Source organism: Pleurodeles waltl, chromosome 7 (genome assembly GCF_031143425.1).
Source record: "Pleurodeles waltl isolate 20211129_DDA chromosome 7, aPleWal1.hap1.20221129, whole genome shotgun sequence".
NCBI classification, from domain to species: Eukaryota; Metazoa; Chordata; class Amphibia; order Caudata; family Salamandridae; genus Pleurodeles; species Pleurodeles waltl.
The window spans coordinates 853,017,429-853,031,452 of record NC_090446.1 but is presented as its reverse complement, the minus strand read 5'-3'; positions in this window follow the sequence as shown (position 1 = coordinate 853,031,452).

The following is a 14,024-nucleotide window of genomic DNA, read 5'->3' as shown; positions in this document are numbered from 1 at the left end:
GGAGACCCGTCCACGCACCAGATATCAACGCAACGTCTTCCCCGCTTGTAAATAATGACACAAGTCTGCGTGTGAAGGGGCGAAACCGACGGACACACACCATTTTCCACGCATCTCCTCCTCTACGGCCCTTTGCGGAGATTTTTCACTCCAACCAGGTACTTTGTGCTTTAAAGAGACTTTGCTTTTTAAAGACTTAAGACACTTAGGGGGTCATTACAACATTGGCGGTCAAAGCCGCTTACCGCCGTGCAGAAAACCGCCAACATACCGCCGCGGCCGCGGAATTCCGCCACAGCTATTATGACCCACATCTCGGAATCCGCCGAAATTCAGACACCCACACAAGTCCGCCACACCAAAGATCAGTGATAAACTGGCGAAAACAAAACCTCCACCGTCACGCCAACAGAAACATGCCCATGCTATCACGACCCACGAATTCACGCGGCGGTCTTTCAACTGCGGTATTCCATTGGCGGTACACACCGCTGCGCTCAAAATACACACACATCTCCAAAACACCGCCACATAGGACAATTCCAAATACACACACCTGATACACATACACACACCACTCCCACACACCCAACACAATATAAAACACACACCCACATCACCCAGAAACCCCTACGACCAAAAATCAGAGACGAAGGCGACAGACAGAGAGCACAGCAATAGACAACCCCACCACACAGAGGCACACAACACCATCACCCACACAACATCCACGCACAAAACACCACACACTACTACACATCACCACACTCTTCACCACATACACCACCCCATACATCACCTACACCACCCCATGGCACGCCAAAGACACCCCAGGTTTTCGGAGGAGGAGCTCAGGGTTATGGTGGAGGAAATCATACAGGTAGAGCCACAGCTATTTGGATCACAGGTGCAGCACACCTCTATAGCTAGGAAGATGGAGCTATGGCGAAGAATCGTGGACAGGGTCAACGCAGAGGGACAGCACCCAAGAAATCGGGAGGACATCAGGAAGAGGTGGAGCGACCATCGCGCTTCAGCGGACTGGCGGCGGACCCCCACCTCCTCCCCCACAACTAACAACATGGGTGGAGCAGGTCTTGACCATTATGCATCCTGAGGGCCTCGGAGGAGTCAGTGGAGGAATGGACACTGGTAAGTCAAATCTTAACTATCATATCCCCCACCCTACCTGCATGCTATAACACACCCCCACCCTCTGCCCCTCCCCTATCACGCCAAATCCTCACTAATGTACTAATAACACAAACCACACATCCCAACACCAAGCCCTGCATGACACAACAAAAGCATGGACACCCATCACTAAAGCATGCCCACTGCACATACTCATAACACCCCCTAACCATCATCACACAAGCCCCCAAACAGGAATGCAAGCACTGGGGTACACGCACACCCACCCATTGCACACCATGACACACACACATGCAATAATCATGCTTTTATACCCCTGCAGGACCACTACCTAACGTCACCAGAAAGGAGGGTCCAGACATCTCTACCCCACCCACAGAAGAGGCCCACAGTGACGACAGCAGCTCTGGCCAACTGGATCCAGATGACCAGCCCAGACCATCGTCGGCCTCGGGACAGTCGGTTCCCCTCGCACAGGCACAGCCCAACACTGACCTTCCACCCTCTGGTAACACCAGCACAGCACCCACCCAGCGGGCCCATACCTCCGTCCCTAGGACACGTCAATCAGCTATGTGTCCACCACTACAGGGAACCCAGGATAACCCACCACCCCAACAATAACAGGGACCTGGGGGCAGTGGTAGTGGGCACACGGTCCAGGGGACGGGGGCACAGGAACACAGGGGAACTGGGAGGGCTGCTGTGCGACAGGGGGAGGACAGGCCAAGGGAACCCACTCTCCACGAGGCCCTCTCCTCCATCATGGGAGCATACCACCACTCCCAGGAGACGATGGCTACGGTCCTGGCCAAGTTTCAGGAGACCCAGCACATGCAGGAGGAACAGTATTTGGGCTTCAGGGAGGAGCTCAGAACCATCAGCTCCACCCTGGGAACCATCGTAGGGGTGCTGAAGGACATACAGAACACCATGAGGGACACCTGGCACTCCAAGGGGCCCCTGACACTAGCATGGACGATGAACTGCCCACCACCTCCACTGGCGCTAGTGGACAGGAGGCACCGCCACAGGACCACCACACCAGCACCCCACCCCCTGCAGACAGAGAACCACCCCGCAAGTGGTCCCTGAGATCCAGGAACAGGACAAAGCACGATGGCAAGACCCCCGCCAAGAAATGAGACCACCCTGATTAGCACCCACTGTCCCACATTGTTACCCTGTCCATATTCGAACTGCCCCAGCTCCACTTCCTATGCCCATATGGGCAGTGCACCTGTGAGACTAATAGACTGGACTCTGCCATGGACATTCCTCCACCATCCCCCCTCACCATTTTGCCACCCCCTCCGATAATTTGCACATCAATAAACACCCTTGAACCACAAAACAATCTGGAGTCAGTGTGTGATTTCTAAAATGTGTATTATCTATGACAATGACAAAATCCTTTCTAAGATTGTAATGTAAACATCGCTATGTCACACATCACAAGTACATGAAGGATGCAAGCAGATGACACACGTTGGTAACCACACCTGTGAAACCGTAATGGAAATGTACAACTCAGTTACCAAATACTGCTTCAAATTGACAGACAGGATAGAGGTAGAAGTGTGAAAGTAAATGTACTAGTAAAGAAATTGTTCTCACCTGTGTGTCACTGAAAATATTGCTGTATGACAGAGTCCCTGTTGTCAATGTCTTCTTCCTCAGCTTCCTCCTCATCACTGTCCACAGGCTCCACAGCTGCCACAACACTGTCATCTGGACCATCCTCCTGCAGAAAAGGCACCTGGCGTCGCAAAGCAAGATTGTGAAGCATAGAGCAAGCAATGATGATCTGGCACACCTTCCTTGGTGAGTAGAATAGGGAACCACCTGTCATATGCAGGCACCTGAACCTGGCCTTCAGGAGGCCGAAGGTGCGTTTGATCACCCTCCTAGTCCGCCCATGGGCCTCATTGTAGCGTTCCTCTGCCCTGATCCTGGGATTCCTCACTGGGGTCAGTAGCCATGACAGGTTGGGGTAACCAGAGTCCCCTAATAGCCACACCCGGTGCCTCTGGAGTTGACCCATCACATGAGGGATGCTGCTATTCTGCAGGATGTAGGTGTCATGCACTGAGCCAGGGAACATAACATTTAACTGGGAGATGTACTGGTCTGCCAAACATACCATCTGTACATTCATTGAATGATAACTCTTCCGGTTCCTGTACACCTGTTCACTCCTGTGGGGGGGGGACCAGAGCTACATGTGTCCCATCAATGGCACCTATGATGTTAGGGATATGTCCAAGGGCATAGAAGTCACCTTTAACTGTAGCCAGATCCTCCACCTGAGGGAAAACGATGTAGCTCCTCATGTGTTTCAGCAGGGCAGACAACACTCTGGACAACACATTGGAAAACATAGGCTGGGACATCCCTGATGCCATGACCACTGTTGTTTGAAATGACCCACTTGCTAGGAAATGGAGCACTGATAGCACCTGCACTTGAGGGGGGATTCCTGTGGGATGACGGATTGCTGACATAAGGTCTGGCTCCAACTGGGTACACAGTTCCTGGATTGTGGCACGGCCAAACCTGTAGGTGATGATTAAATGTCGCTCCTCCATTGTCAACAGGTCCACCAGCGGTCGGTACACCGGAGAATTCCGCCATCTCCTCACATGTCCCTGCTGACGGTGCCTAGGAAGGACAACAGCAACCAGAGTCAACCAATTCAGAGGTATGTACCCACAGCTACACAGAACACGACACAAAATACCAAAAACTTTCTATATGTGTGGTGACTCCAGGCCCAGGTATGTGTGATGCAGATGAAAAAGAAGCCATTTGGGCCCCTGAAATGTCGAATGCCTGACCTCTAAAGTGGGACAATGGGATGTGAGGTAACTGCGCTGGCGTTGTACACCGTCGCGGTAGGCGGTCGTAGACCGCGGCGCAATGCTGCATTGATTAACATAACATAGGACCCTATGGGTCCCAGGAGCCAATGACGAAGTGTGCCGGCGGTGATGATACGCACCACCGCGGACATCACCGCCGTGGACGTGACTGCCATTTTCTATCTGTTCAATCACTCGATACCTGATCTTCGACAGAAGAGGACCTACACTGCAAGTGCTGCAGTGACCTTGGTCTGGAAGAGACAATGGCATGTGCGTCTGGGGAAAGGGCCCCTGCCTTCACTACACAGGAGTTGGAGAAGCTCGTGGATGGGGTTCTCCCCCAGTACACGCTACTCTATGGTCCTCCATACCAACAGGTGAGTACATAGGCTGCAAGTTGTATGGGCTATGCCTGGGTGGAGAGGGCTGGATGTAAGTAGGAAGGGGGCAGAGTTCTGCGAGCATGAAGGAGTGTGAATGTATGTGCCACATGGCAAGCGCAGGGATGTGGGCCACTCACTTCGAGGGTGCAGTTGGTAATGACTTCTCTTCTTCCCCTGTACATGTCATGCAGGTCAGCGCCCACCAGAAGAAGGATATTTGGCGTGCCATCGCCAAGGACGTCCGGACCCTGGGGGTCCACCAGAGACGGAGCACCCACTGCCATAAACGATGGGAGGACATTCGCCGCTGGAGCAAGAAGACGGCGGAGGCTCAGCTGGGGATGGCTTCCCAACGTGGGAGGGGTGCCCGTCGCACCATGACCCCCCTGATGTTCCGGATCCTGGTGGTGGCCTACCCTGAGTTGGATGGGCGCATGAGGGCATCACAGCAGACACAAGGGGGTGAGTACACTCACATTCTGCTGACTTTGCGCGCAGTGGAGGGGTCTTGGTGGGGGAGGAGGGCTGTGGGTTTCCCTAGGCCAGGGCGAGTTCCGTAGGCTAGGCCCCTCCGTAATGCAGGCCATGTGGCACTCCACTCCATCTCTGTAGAGTACCAAGTACAGGTATACATGCCCCTGTGTCATCTCTGTGTGCAGATGTCTATCATAGCCATGTAGGCCATATCCCAGGAACTGCATCTGTAGAGCCCAGGAGCGCGGCGTAGTGCAGGGGGCTGCTGTGTCTATATTGTCCGCCAATGGTAGCGGTAAGCCATGCACTCAACCTGTCTTTCTTCTGTTTCCCCACCCCTTTTTGTGCTCTCCCTGTTCTCTTGTGCATCAGCATCATCAGGCGGAGGTACAGGGGCACCGGAGCATGAGGGGGCTGCATCCCACATGGCCATGGAGGGCCACACCACGGGCTCTGAATAGACCAGTGGGACGGAGGGCGAGGGGAGCTTCACGGCGGTCACCGAATCAGCAACCAGCAACACGGACTCGTCCTCCGATGGGAGCTCCCATGTGGTGGCGGCAAAATCTGTGCCCCCCACTCCTACAGGTACAGCCGCCACCCCCCCTACCAGCACTGCCCTCCCAGAAGCCCCTCAGCTTTCGCCCCGTGCCCGCTCATCCAGGAGGGTGGGCATCACCTTCGCCCCAGGCACCTCAGCCCCTGCCCCTGTCACCCCTGCTGCCCTCAGTGAGGAGGCCATTGACCTCCTCAGGTCACTCACTGTTGGGCAGTCTACCATTGTGAATGCCATCCAGGGTGTAGAAAGGGAGTTGCAACACACTAATGCATTCCTGGAGGGCATTCATTCTAGTCAGGCTAACCATCATCGAACCCTGCAATCTCTGGCCTCAGCACTGATGGCAGCCATTGTCCCTGTATCTAGCCTCCCCCCTCCAACTTCCTCCACCCAGACCCAATCCCCTGTACCTCAGCCTATCCCAAGCACACCATCAGACCAGCCTGCACACATGTCAACACACAAGGGCAGCTCAGGCAAACACAGGCACCACACATCCCACAGGCACTCACACAAGCATCACCCACATACAGACACAGCAACATCCACTGCCTCCACTGTGTCCACCTCCTCGTCGTCTCCCTCCTCCCTCCCAGTGTCGTCTACACTCTCACCTGCATGCACTACCATTACAGCCACTAGGACTCGCACCAGAACACCCAGCACCACACCCCGCTCACCTGCACTCACCACCCCCACTACCATTTACAGGTCCCCTGTGTCCTCTCCCAGTGTGTCTGTGATGCCCCCTCCCAAAGTACACAAACGCGGGCACACACACACCCAACATCCATCCACCTCACGACAGCCTCCAGAACATGCACCTGCACCCAAAGCATCAAAAGTTACACCTCCTACAACCACCTCCTCTTCCTCCACTCCCAGACCCCCTCCAGCTACCCGTCCCAGTGTTCGTCAGAAACATTTTCCTTAGCAACCTTGACCTCTGTCCCACCACACCCCCCTCCAATTCATAGGTCCCGTAGTAGCACCTCAGCCAAAAAAAGTACGGTTCCAGTGGTGGCTGTTAGAGATATGTGGAGTGCACCGGGCACCAGGGCAGCCAGTGTGATACGGAGCCAAAGCACTGCCAGTCCACCCCCTGTGAAGCACCAGAAGTTAGACAGTGCCCGACGGGAGAGGGTGAAGACTCCTGCAGGCAAAGCCGCTCACAAGGGTCCCGGGGGAGTGTCGAGTCAACTGTGACTCCTCCCAAGGTGGGGAAGGGGCAGAAGAAGTCGCCAAAGTCTGGGAAGAGCAGCACGGCGGAGAAGGCCGCCATCCTCCCCGCTGCCCAGGACGCCACCGCCAGCCCCACCGTCACTGGTCAGGAGACCACCGCCAGAGTCAGTGCCCAGGAGGGCAGCACAATTGTCACTGGTCAGGAGACCACCGCCAGAGTCAGTGCCCAGGAGGGCAGCACAATGGTCACTGGTCAGGAGACCACCGCCAGAGTCAGTGCCCAGGAGGGCAGCACAATGGTCACTGGTCCGGAGACCACCGCCAGAGTCAGTGCCCAGGAGGGCAGCACAATCGTCACTGGTCCGGAGACCACCGCCAGAGTCAGTGTCCAGGAGGGCACTGGCAGCCACAGCCCCGCTGGGCAATGAGGGACCGCCATGGCACACACCGCTGCACAGGTCAGAGACAGCAAAGTCAAGCACTGCTGAACAGGCCAAGCACCGCTGAACAAGGCAAAGACCGCCATGGCAAGCACTGCTGAACAGGCCAAGCACCGCTGAACAGGGCAGGCACCGCTGAACAGGGCAAAGACCGCCATGGCAAGCACCGCTGAACATGGCAAGCACCGCTGAACAGGGCAAAGACCGCCATGGCAAGCACCGCTGAACATGGCAAGTACCTCTGAACAGGGCAAGCACCGCCAACTCAAGCATCGTTAGTCCATGTGTGGCAGGGGCAGTGACGGAACTGGGACCGTCACGGGGAGCGTGATGCACTGTGGGCACCAGTCCCCCTCCAAAACCAATGTAGACTGTTATCCACTTGTGAGACTGTGGCTTTGCACTCCCCAGGATGATACAGTGGGCAACCCACCCACTGCAAAGACTTGTGAGACTGTGGCTTTGCACTCCCCAGGATGAAACAGCGGGCAACCCACCCACTGCAAAGACTTGTGAGACTGTGGCTTTGCACTCCCCAGGATGAAACAGCGGGCAACCCACCCACTGCAAAGACTTGTGAGACTGTGGCTTTGCACTCCCCAGGATGAAACAGCGGGCAACCCACCCACTGCAAAGGCTTGTGAGACTGTGGCTTTGCACTCCCCAGGATAAAACAGCGGGCAACCCACCCACTGCAAAAACTTGAGAGACTGTGGCTTTGCACTCCCCAGGATAAAACAGCGGGCAACCCACCCACTGCAAAGACTTGTGAGACTGTGGCTTTGCACTCCCCAGGATACATCAATGGGCATTGATCCCCGTCGTGGATCTAGCGTGATGCTGTCATCCCCCCCGTGAGGTGCCTGTTGTATTTCTATCTGATGCCCCTGCAGTGTTCTCTCAGTTTCTGGACAGGTATCGTGTGTGGGCCTCGCCCATGCATTTTGGGCCCAGTGGTCCACGGACATTGAAATGTGCATAAGTGCACTACTAATCGTGATGTATATATTTGGAAAGTGTATATATTTATGTATATACGTGCTTACTGTATTTTGATACATTACAATGGTTGTACTTCATTTCCTTTTGTCTTTGCACTCTTCTGGGGGGGTTGGGGGTTGTTCCTGTGATATATGGTTATGCATTGGTGTGTGTGTTGTAGTGTGCGAGGGTGGGGGTGGGAGTGGGGGTGTTGCATGTGTGTGTCCCTGACATTTGCCTCCCCTATGTCGTAGGTGCAGTACTCACCGTTGTCTTCGGCGCCGCCGTTGCTGATGTTCGTAGAGGAGCAGGAACACAATCGCAGGGAGTATTTGGAGATCCGACTCCATGGTATCCTCCTTCCTCGTGGAGTGTGTTCAGGTGAGCGTTTTCCCATTGCCAAAGCTGTTTCCGCCATGATTTTATCCACGGAGAATCCGCCCCGGAAAAGTTGGCGGATTGGCCTGTTGTAATACTGTGGGCGGTACTTTGTCTCCCGCCAGTCTGTTGGCGGTGACCGCCGTGCTGCTTGTCTGTACCGCCGTGGCGGTCGGAGTGCTAAAGTGGCTGTCTATGTTGGCGGTTTCCGCCACTGTCATAAATCCCTTTTTTGTTGCGCCAGCCTGTTTGCGGTATTTCCGCCGCTTTAACACCGTCCGACAGGGTTGTAATGACCCCCTTAATATCACTTTCCAGTGATATCTCTACAATTTCTTATTGCATCTTTTATCGTTTTGACCTGCAAATATTCAGATAAATATTCTATATTTTTCTAAACACTGTGTGGTGTATTTTTGTGGTGCTATACTGTGTTATTGTATGATTTATTGCACAAATGCTTTACACATTGCCTTCTAAGTTAAGCCTGACTGCTCAGTGCCAAGCTACCAGAGGGTGGGCACAGGATAATTTGGATTGTGTGTGACTTACCCTGACTAGAGTGAGGGTCCTTGCTTGGACAGGCGGTAACCTGACTGCCCACCAAAGACCCAATTTCTAACATTGGTGATCAGCGCTGAGGATAGGACTTGTATTTGTGCAGTGACATACAGTAGCTAAGTAATTCACTACCTACGCACAGCTGAAGTTCAACTTGATTTTTATCTCTTTTGCAAATTTGTTTTTCCTGACAATTTTCTAAAAACTAAATCCTCACTCAACATGTCTCTGGCTGGGTCTCAAGCAGGAGATTTTGACCTAGCCCTGTTGCAGACATATACTGTCAAACAGCTAATAGGGTTCTGCAGGGAGATGAGTGTACCCACCCAAGGGGCCTCCAGAAAGGAGGACTTTCAAGTGGCGCTGAGGGCCTGGGCAGAAGTCCATTTAGAGGAGGATGCTGAGGAGGAGGAGCCAGAAGATGGCCCCCCAGAGGATGTTTTGCCATCAGTGGGTGATTTTACCACTGCAATTGTGCCCCCTTCTAGTCCAGGGAGCAGTGTCTCTGATCAAGGCCTGACCGCAGAGGAAAGGAGAGAGGAGAGGGAGTTCCAATTGCAAATGGCAAGACTGAAAATTGAGGCTCAACAGGAGGAAAGAAGGGCAGAGAGAGCCTTGGCTGAAAATACACTTTTGTTGCCTCATGAACTGAGTCTCAAGGAGCTGGATCTCAAGGCTAAGCAGTCTAAATCCAGCAGTAATGGTGACAGCATACAGAGAGGATCTGCTGGAGAAAAGAAGGTTCGTATACCTAAGAATGTGGTGCCCAGTTTTGTGGTGGGAGATGACATAGATAAATGGCTAGCTGCTTATGAAGTTGCACTAAGGGCTCATGAGGTTCCTGAAGGGCAATGGGGTACAGCTAAATGGAGTTATGTGCCACCATTGGGGAGGGACACACTTCTCACATTGGACAGACCAGATCAAAACACATACCCACTCCAGAAAGCCATTTTACTTGCCAAGTTTAGGCTGACCCCTGAGAAATACTGTCAGAGGTTCAGGGACAGCACCAAACTATCCACACAAACATGGGTAGATTTCTTTGACTTTTCCAGTAAGGCACTGAATGGATGGGTGCGGGGCTGCAAAGTAGATGATTACACAGGATTGTATCATTTGATTCTGAGAGAGCATGTGCTCAGTATTTGTTTTACAGAGTTGCGCCAGCACCTAGTAGACAGTAAGCTGACTGATCCCAGGAAGCTTGCTGAGGAGGCGGACCTCTGGACTAGTACCAGAGTGTCCAAAAAGGTATCTGGGGGGGACACCCACAAAGGTGGTCAGGGTTACCATCAGAAGAAAGAGGGGGGAGAAAAACGTAAAAACAAGGTGTTCTCAAAAGGCCCCCAAAATAGTTCCCAAGGGAGTAGTGGTAACCAGTCCCGGTCTGATTCTCAAAAGAAAGGTTTTACTAACCATAAGACAGGGAGGTTTGTACCCCACTGTGCAGAGTGCAATAAGTATGGGCACTCTGAGGGCGACTCCAAGTGTCCCAAGAGGGCACAGCCCCCTAAAGGAGGGCAGACACCTGGGGTGGCTAGCGTAGCGCTCGGGGAGGAGATGGTCCCAGTCAGTTTTGGGGAGCAGACAGAGGCAACCCTAGTGTCCCTGGGGGATGCAGAGATGGTGACAAAAACCCACATGCCTGCCAATACTTCCAAGTGTAGACAGTGGGTCACCATCAATGGGCAAAGGGTGGAGGCTCTGCGTGACACAAGAGCCAGCATGACTACTGTCATGGGTCAGCTGGTGTCAGCAGAGCAGGTCATCCCAAATACATTCCACCAAGTCATAGTCGCCGACAATCGTGAGAGCCACCTACCGGTAGCTCTGGTTCCCTTTGAGTGGGGGGGGGTCTCTGGTACTCTAAAAGTAGCTGTGAGTCCTGCCATGCCTGTAGATTGTCTGTTTGCAACGACCTTGAGCACACTACCTGGAAGGAGGTAGAGCTAAGGTCTCACTTGGAGATGTTAGGATTGCCTGAATGGGTCTGCATGACCACAAGGTTCATGGCTGCCCAAGAGGGAAGTCAAGGGCGTCTGGAGCCTGGAACAATGACCCAGACAACTGCCAAGAGGAGGGGCAAGGGGTTCGGGAAACCAGAAGTTCCTGCAGTGGTTGACGGGATTCCTGAGGAGGAGGCCCCCGAGCCAACTGGAGAAGACATTGCCGCCCTAGGTGACCTACCTGAGCTTGCTGGCTGGCAAGTTGAGGGTGGGCCCACCAGGGAGGAATTCTGCAACGCGCAGAAAGAATGTCCCACTCTAGAGGGCATGAGGAAGCAGCCTCAGCCCAGGCAGCAGGTGAAGCCTCTGGTGATCACCACATATATTGGGAGAATGGTCTCCTCTACAGTGAGCCTAAGGTTCCGGCCATTGGGGCAGCATGTGCACTGGTGGTCCCCCAGTGTTACCGGACCTTCTTACTGGGACTGGCTCACGGCATTCCCCTGGCAGGACATTTGGGGCAAGACATGACCTTTGCCAGGCTTGTCACCCACTTCTATTGGCCCAGAATGAGGACAAACTCAGATACGTTCTGTAGGTCCTGTCCTACTGGCCATGCCAGTGGTAAAACAGGAAAAAGGGTTAAGGCCCCCCTGATTCCACTCCCTGTCGTTGGCACCCCCTTTGAAATGGTGGGCATCAACATTGTTGGTCCATTGGACCCCAAAACTGCCTTAGGCAACAGGTTCATCCTGGTTTTTGTTGGTCCATGGCACCCGTTACCCAGAGGCAATCCCTCTGAGGACCGTAACTGCACCGATGGTGACCAGAACTCTGATCGGGATATTTACCGGTGTGGGATTACCAAAGGAGATAGTGCCAGACAGAGGCAATAACTTCATGTCTGCATACATGAAGTCTATGTGGGATGCGTGTGGTGTAACCTACAAGTTCACCACGCCCTATCACCCCCAATCTAATGGTCTTGTGGAGAGATTCAACAAGACCTTGAAAGGCATGATCGCTGGCCTCCCTGAGGCCCTGAGGCGTAAGTGGGGCGTCCTCTTACCATGCCTTCTCCTTGCTTACAGAGAGGTACCCCAGAAGGGGGTAGGATCCAGTCCCTTGAGCTCCTCTATGGGTACCCTGTCAGGGGACCCTTAAGCATTGTCAAGGAGGGTTTGGAGAAAGCTCCAAAGGCACCCCCTCAGGATGTGGTCAGCTACATGCTGGCCCTCCGCAACCAGATGAACCGCTTCTGGAAAGTGGCCAAGAGTAACCTTGAGGCCAGTCAAGAGGTAATGAAACGCTGGTATGACCAGAAGGCCACCCTGGTAGAGTTTCAACCTGGAGACAAAGTGTGGGTAACGGAGCCAGTAGAGCCTAGAGCTCTCCAGGACCGCTGGTCTGGCCCATTTGAAGTGAAGGAGCGGAAAGGGGAGGCCACTTACCTAGTGGACCTCCAATCCCCTAGGAGCCCCCTAAGGGTGCTCCATTTCAACCGACTATAGTTTCATTTTGAGAGGTCTGAAGTCAACATGCTTCTGGTGACAGATGAGGCGGCGGAAGAGGAGGGGCCGACCTCCTCGTTACCAAAGAAGGTGATGGGTCAGTGGAGGGTGTCATTCTCTTGACTCCTTGACCCTAGACCAGAGAGGGGGCTGCTACCAGTTACTGGAACAGTACTCCTCCTTGTTTTCTCTCACCCCTGGATGCACACACTTGAACAAAGAACAAAATTTACAGGTTGTTAGACAAGGTGGAGGCCAGCATCAAAGAGGAAGTCTCCAAGATGTTGGCTCTTGGGGTTATTGAGAAGTCTAGCAGTCCCTGGGCCAGCCCTGTGGTGCTGGTACTCAAGGCTGCTGCCCCTGGTGCCAAGCCAGAACTTAGGTTCTGTGTGGACTACCGGGGTCTCAATTCAGTCACTCGGACTGACACTCACCCCATCCCCCAAGCTGATGAGCTCGTAGACAGGCTAGGCGCTGCCAAGTTTCTCAGTACTTTTGATCTCACATCAGGGTACTGGCAGATCGCCTTGACTGAGGGGGCTAAAGAGAGATCAGCATTTTCCACACCTGAGGGCCATTACCAATTCCGGGTGATGCCCTTTGGGTTGAAAAATGCCCCGCTACCTTCCAACGGTTGGTTAACGGGATCCTAGCTGGCAAGGATGCCTTCTGCGCAGCATACCTGGATGACATTGGCGTCTACAGTGACAGCTGGGAGGAACACCTGCTCCACCTGAAGGAGGTGCTTCAGGCCCTGCATCAGGCAGGTCTGACCATCAAGGCCAGTAAGTGCCAGATTGAGCAGGTTTCCATGGTGTACTTGGGACACCTAGTAGGTGGTGGCAAGGTGCAGCCACTCCAGGCCAAGATTGAAACTATCAAGGCCTGGCAACCACCTAGAACCTAAACAGAGGTGAGAGCCTTCATAGGCTTCTAATGATCTCAAAGCAAAAGTTGTGGTTCTTTGTTCTCTTTTCGCTGTTTGATTTAACACTGTTCCTAAAGCTTTACAACTGGCATCAGTAGTTATGCTACTACAGTACCATGGATCGAACATGTGTAGAAAAAATTCCAAATTTAAATCTTTCTACATTTATTTCCATTTCACATCACAGCCCTTGTCCCATGGAATTTACAGTTCTGATTAATCCTGGCCAGTGAGCTTATTAAATTAATTATTTGGCCACACCTTGCTCGCAATTATTATCTACAGTGTATGAGATGGTTTGCTCGAAATACTAAAATCTGTCACCATAAATCACATCAGAAGTACAGGATCCTTTTATGTGATACGTATTAAATGTGATGTTCACTGATTTCCTCTGATTGAAAATAGGAATATGTGTACTTAAAGCATCGTAGTACTCATTCTAATGCACAAGTTAAGCTGTAGTTTATTGAACAAAAGACAAAGATGTCATGCCATAGCTGGAGTTGTATAAAAACTATGGCGGTCATTACAACATTGGCGGTAAAAGCCACATACCGCCGTGCAGAAGACCGCCAACATACCGCCGCGGCCGTGGAATTACGCCAGAGCTATCATGACCCACATTTCGGAATCTGCCAAAATTCAGACACCCACAC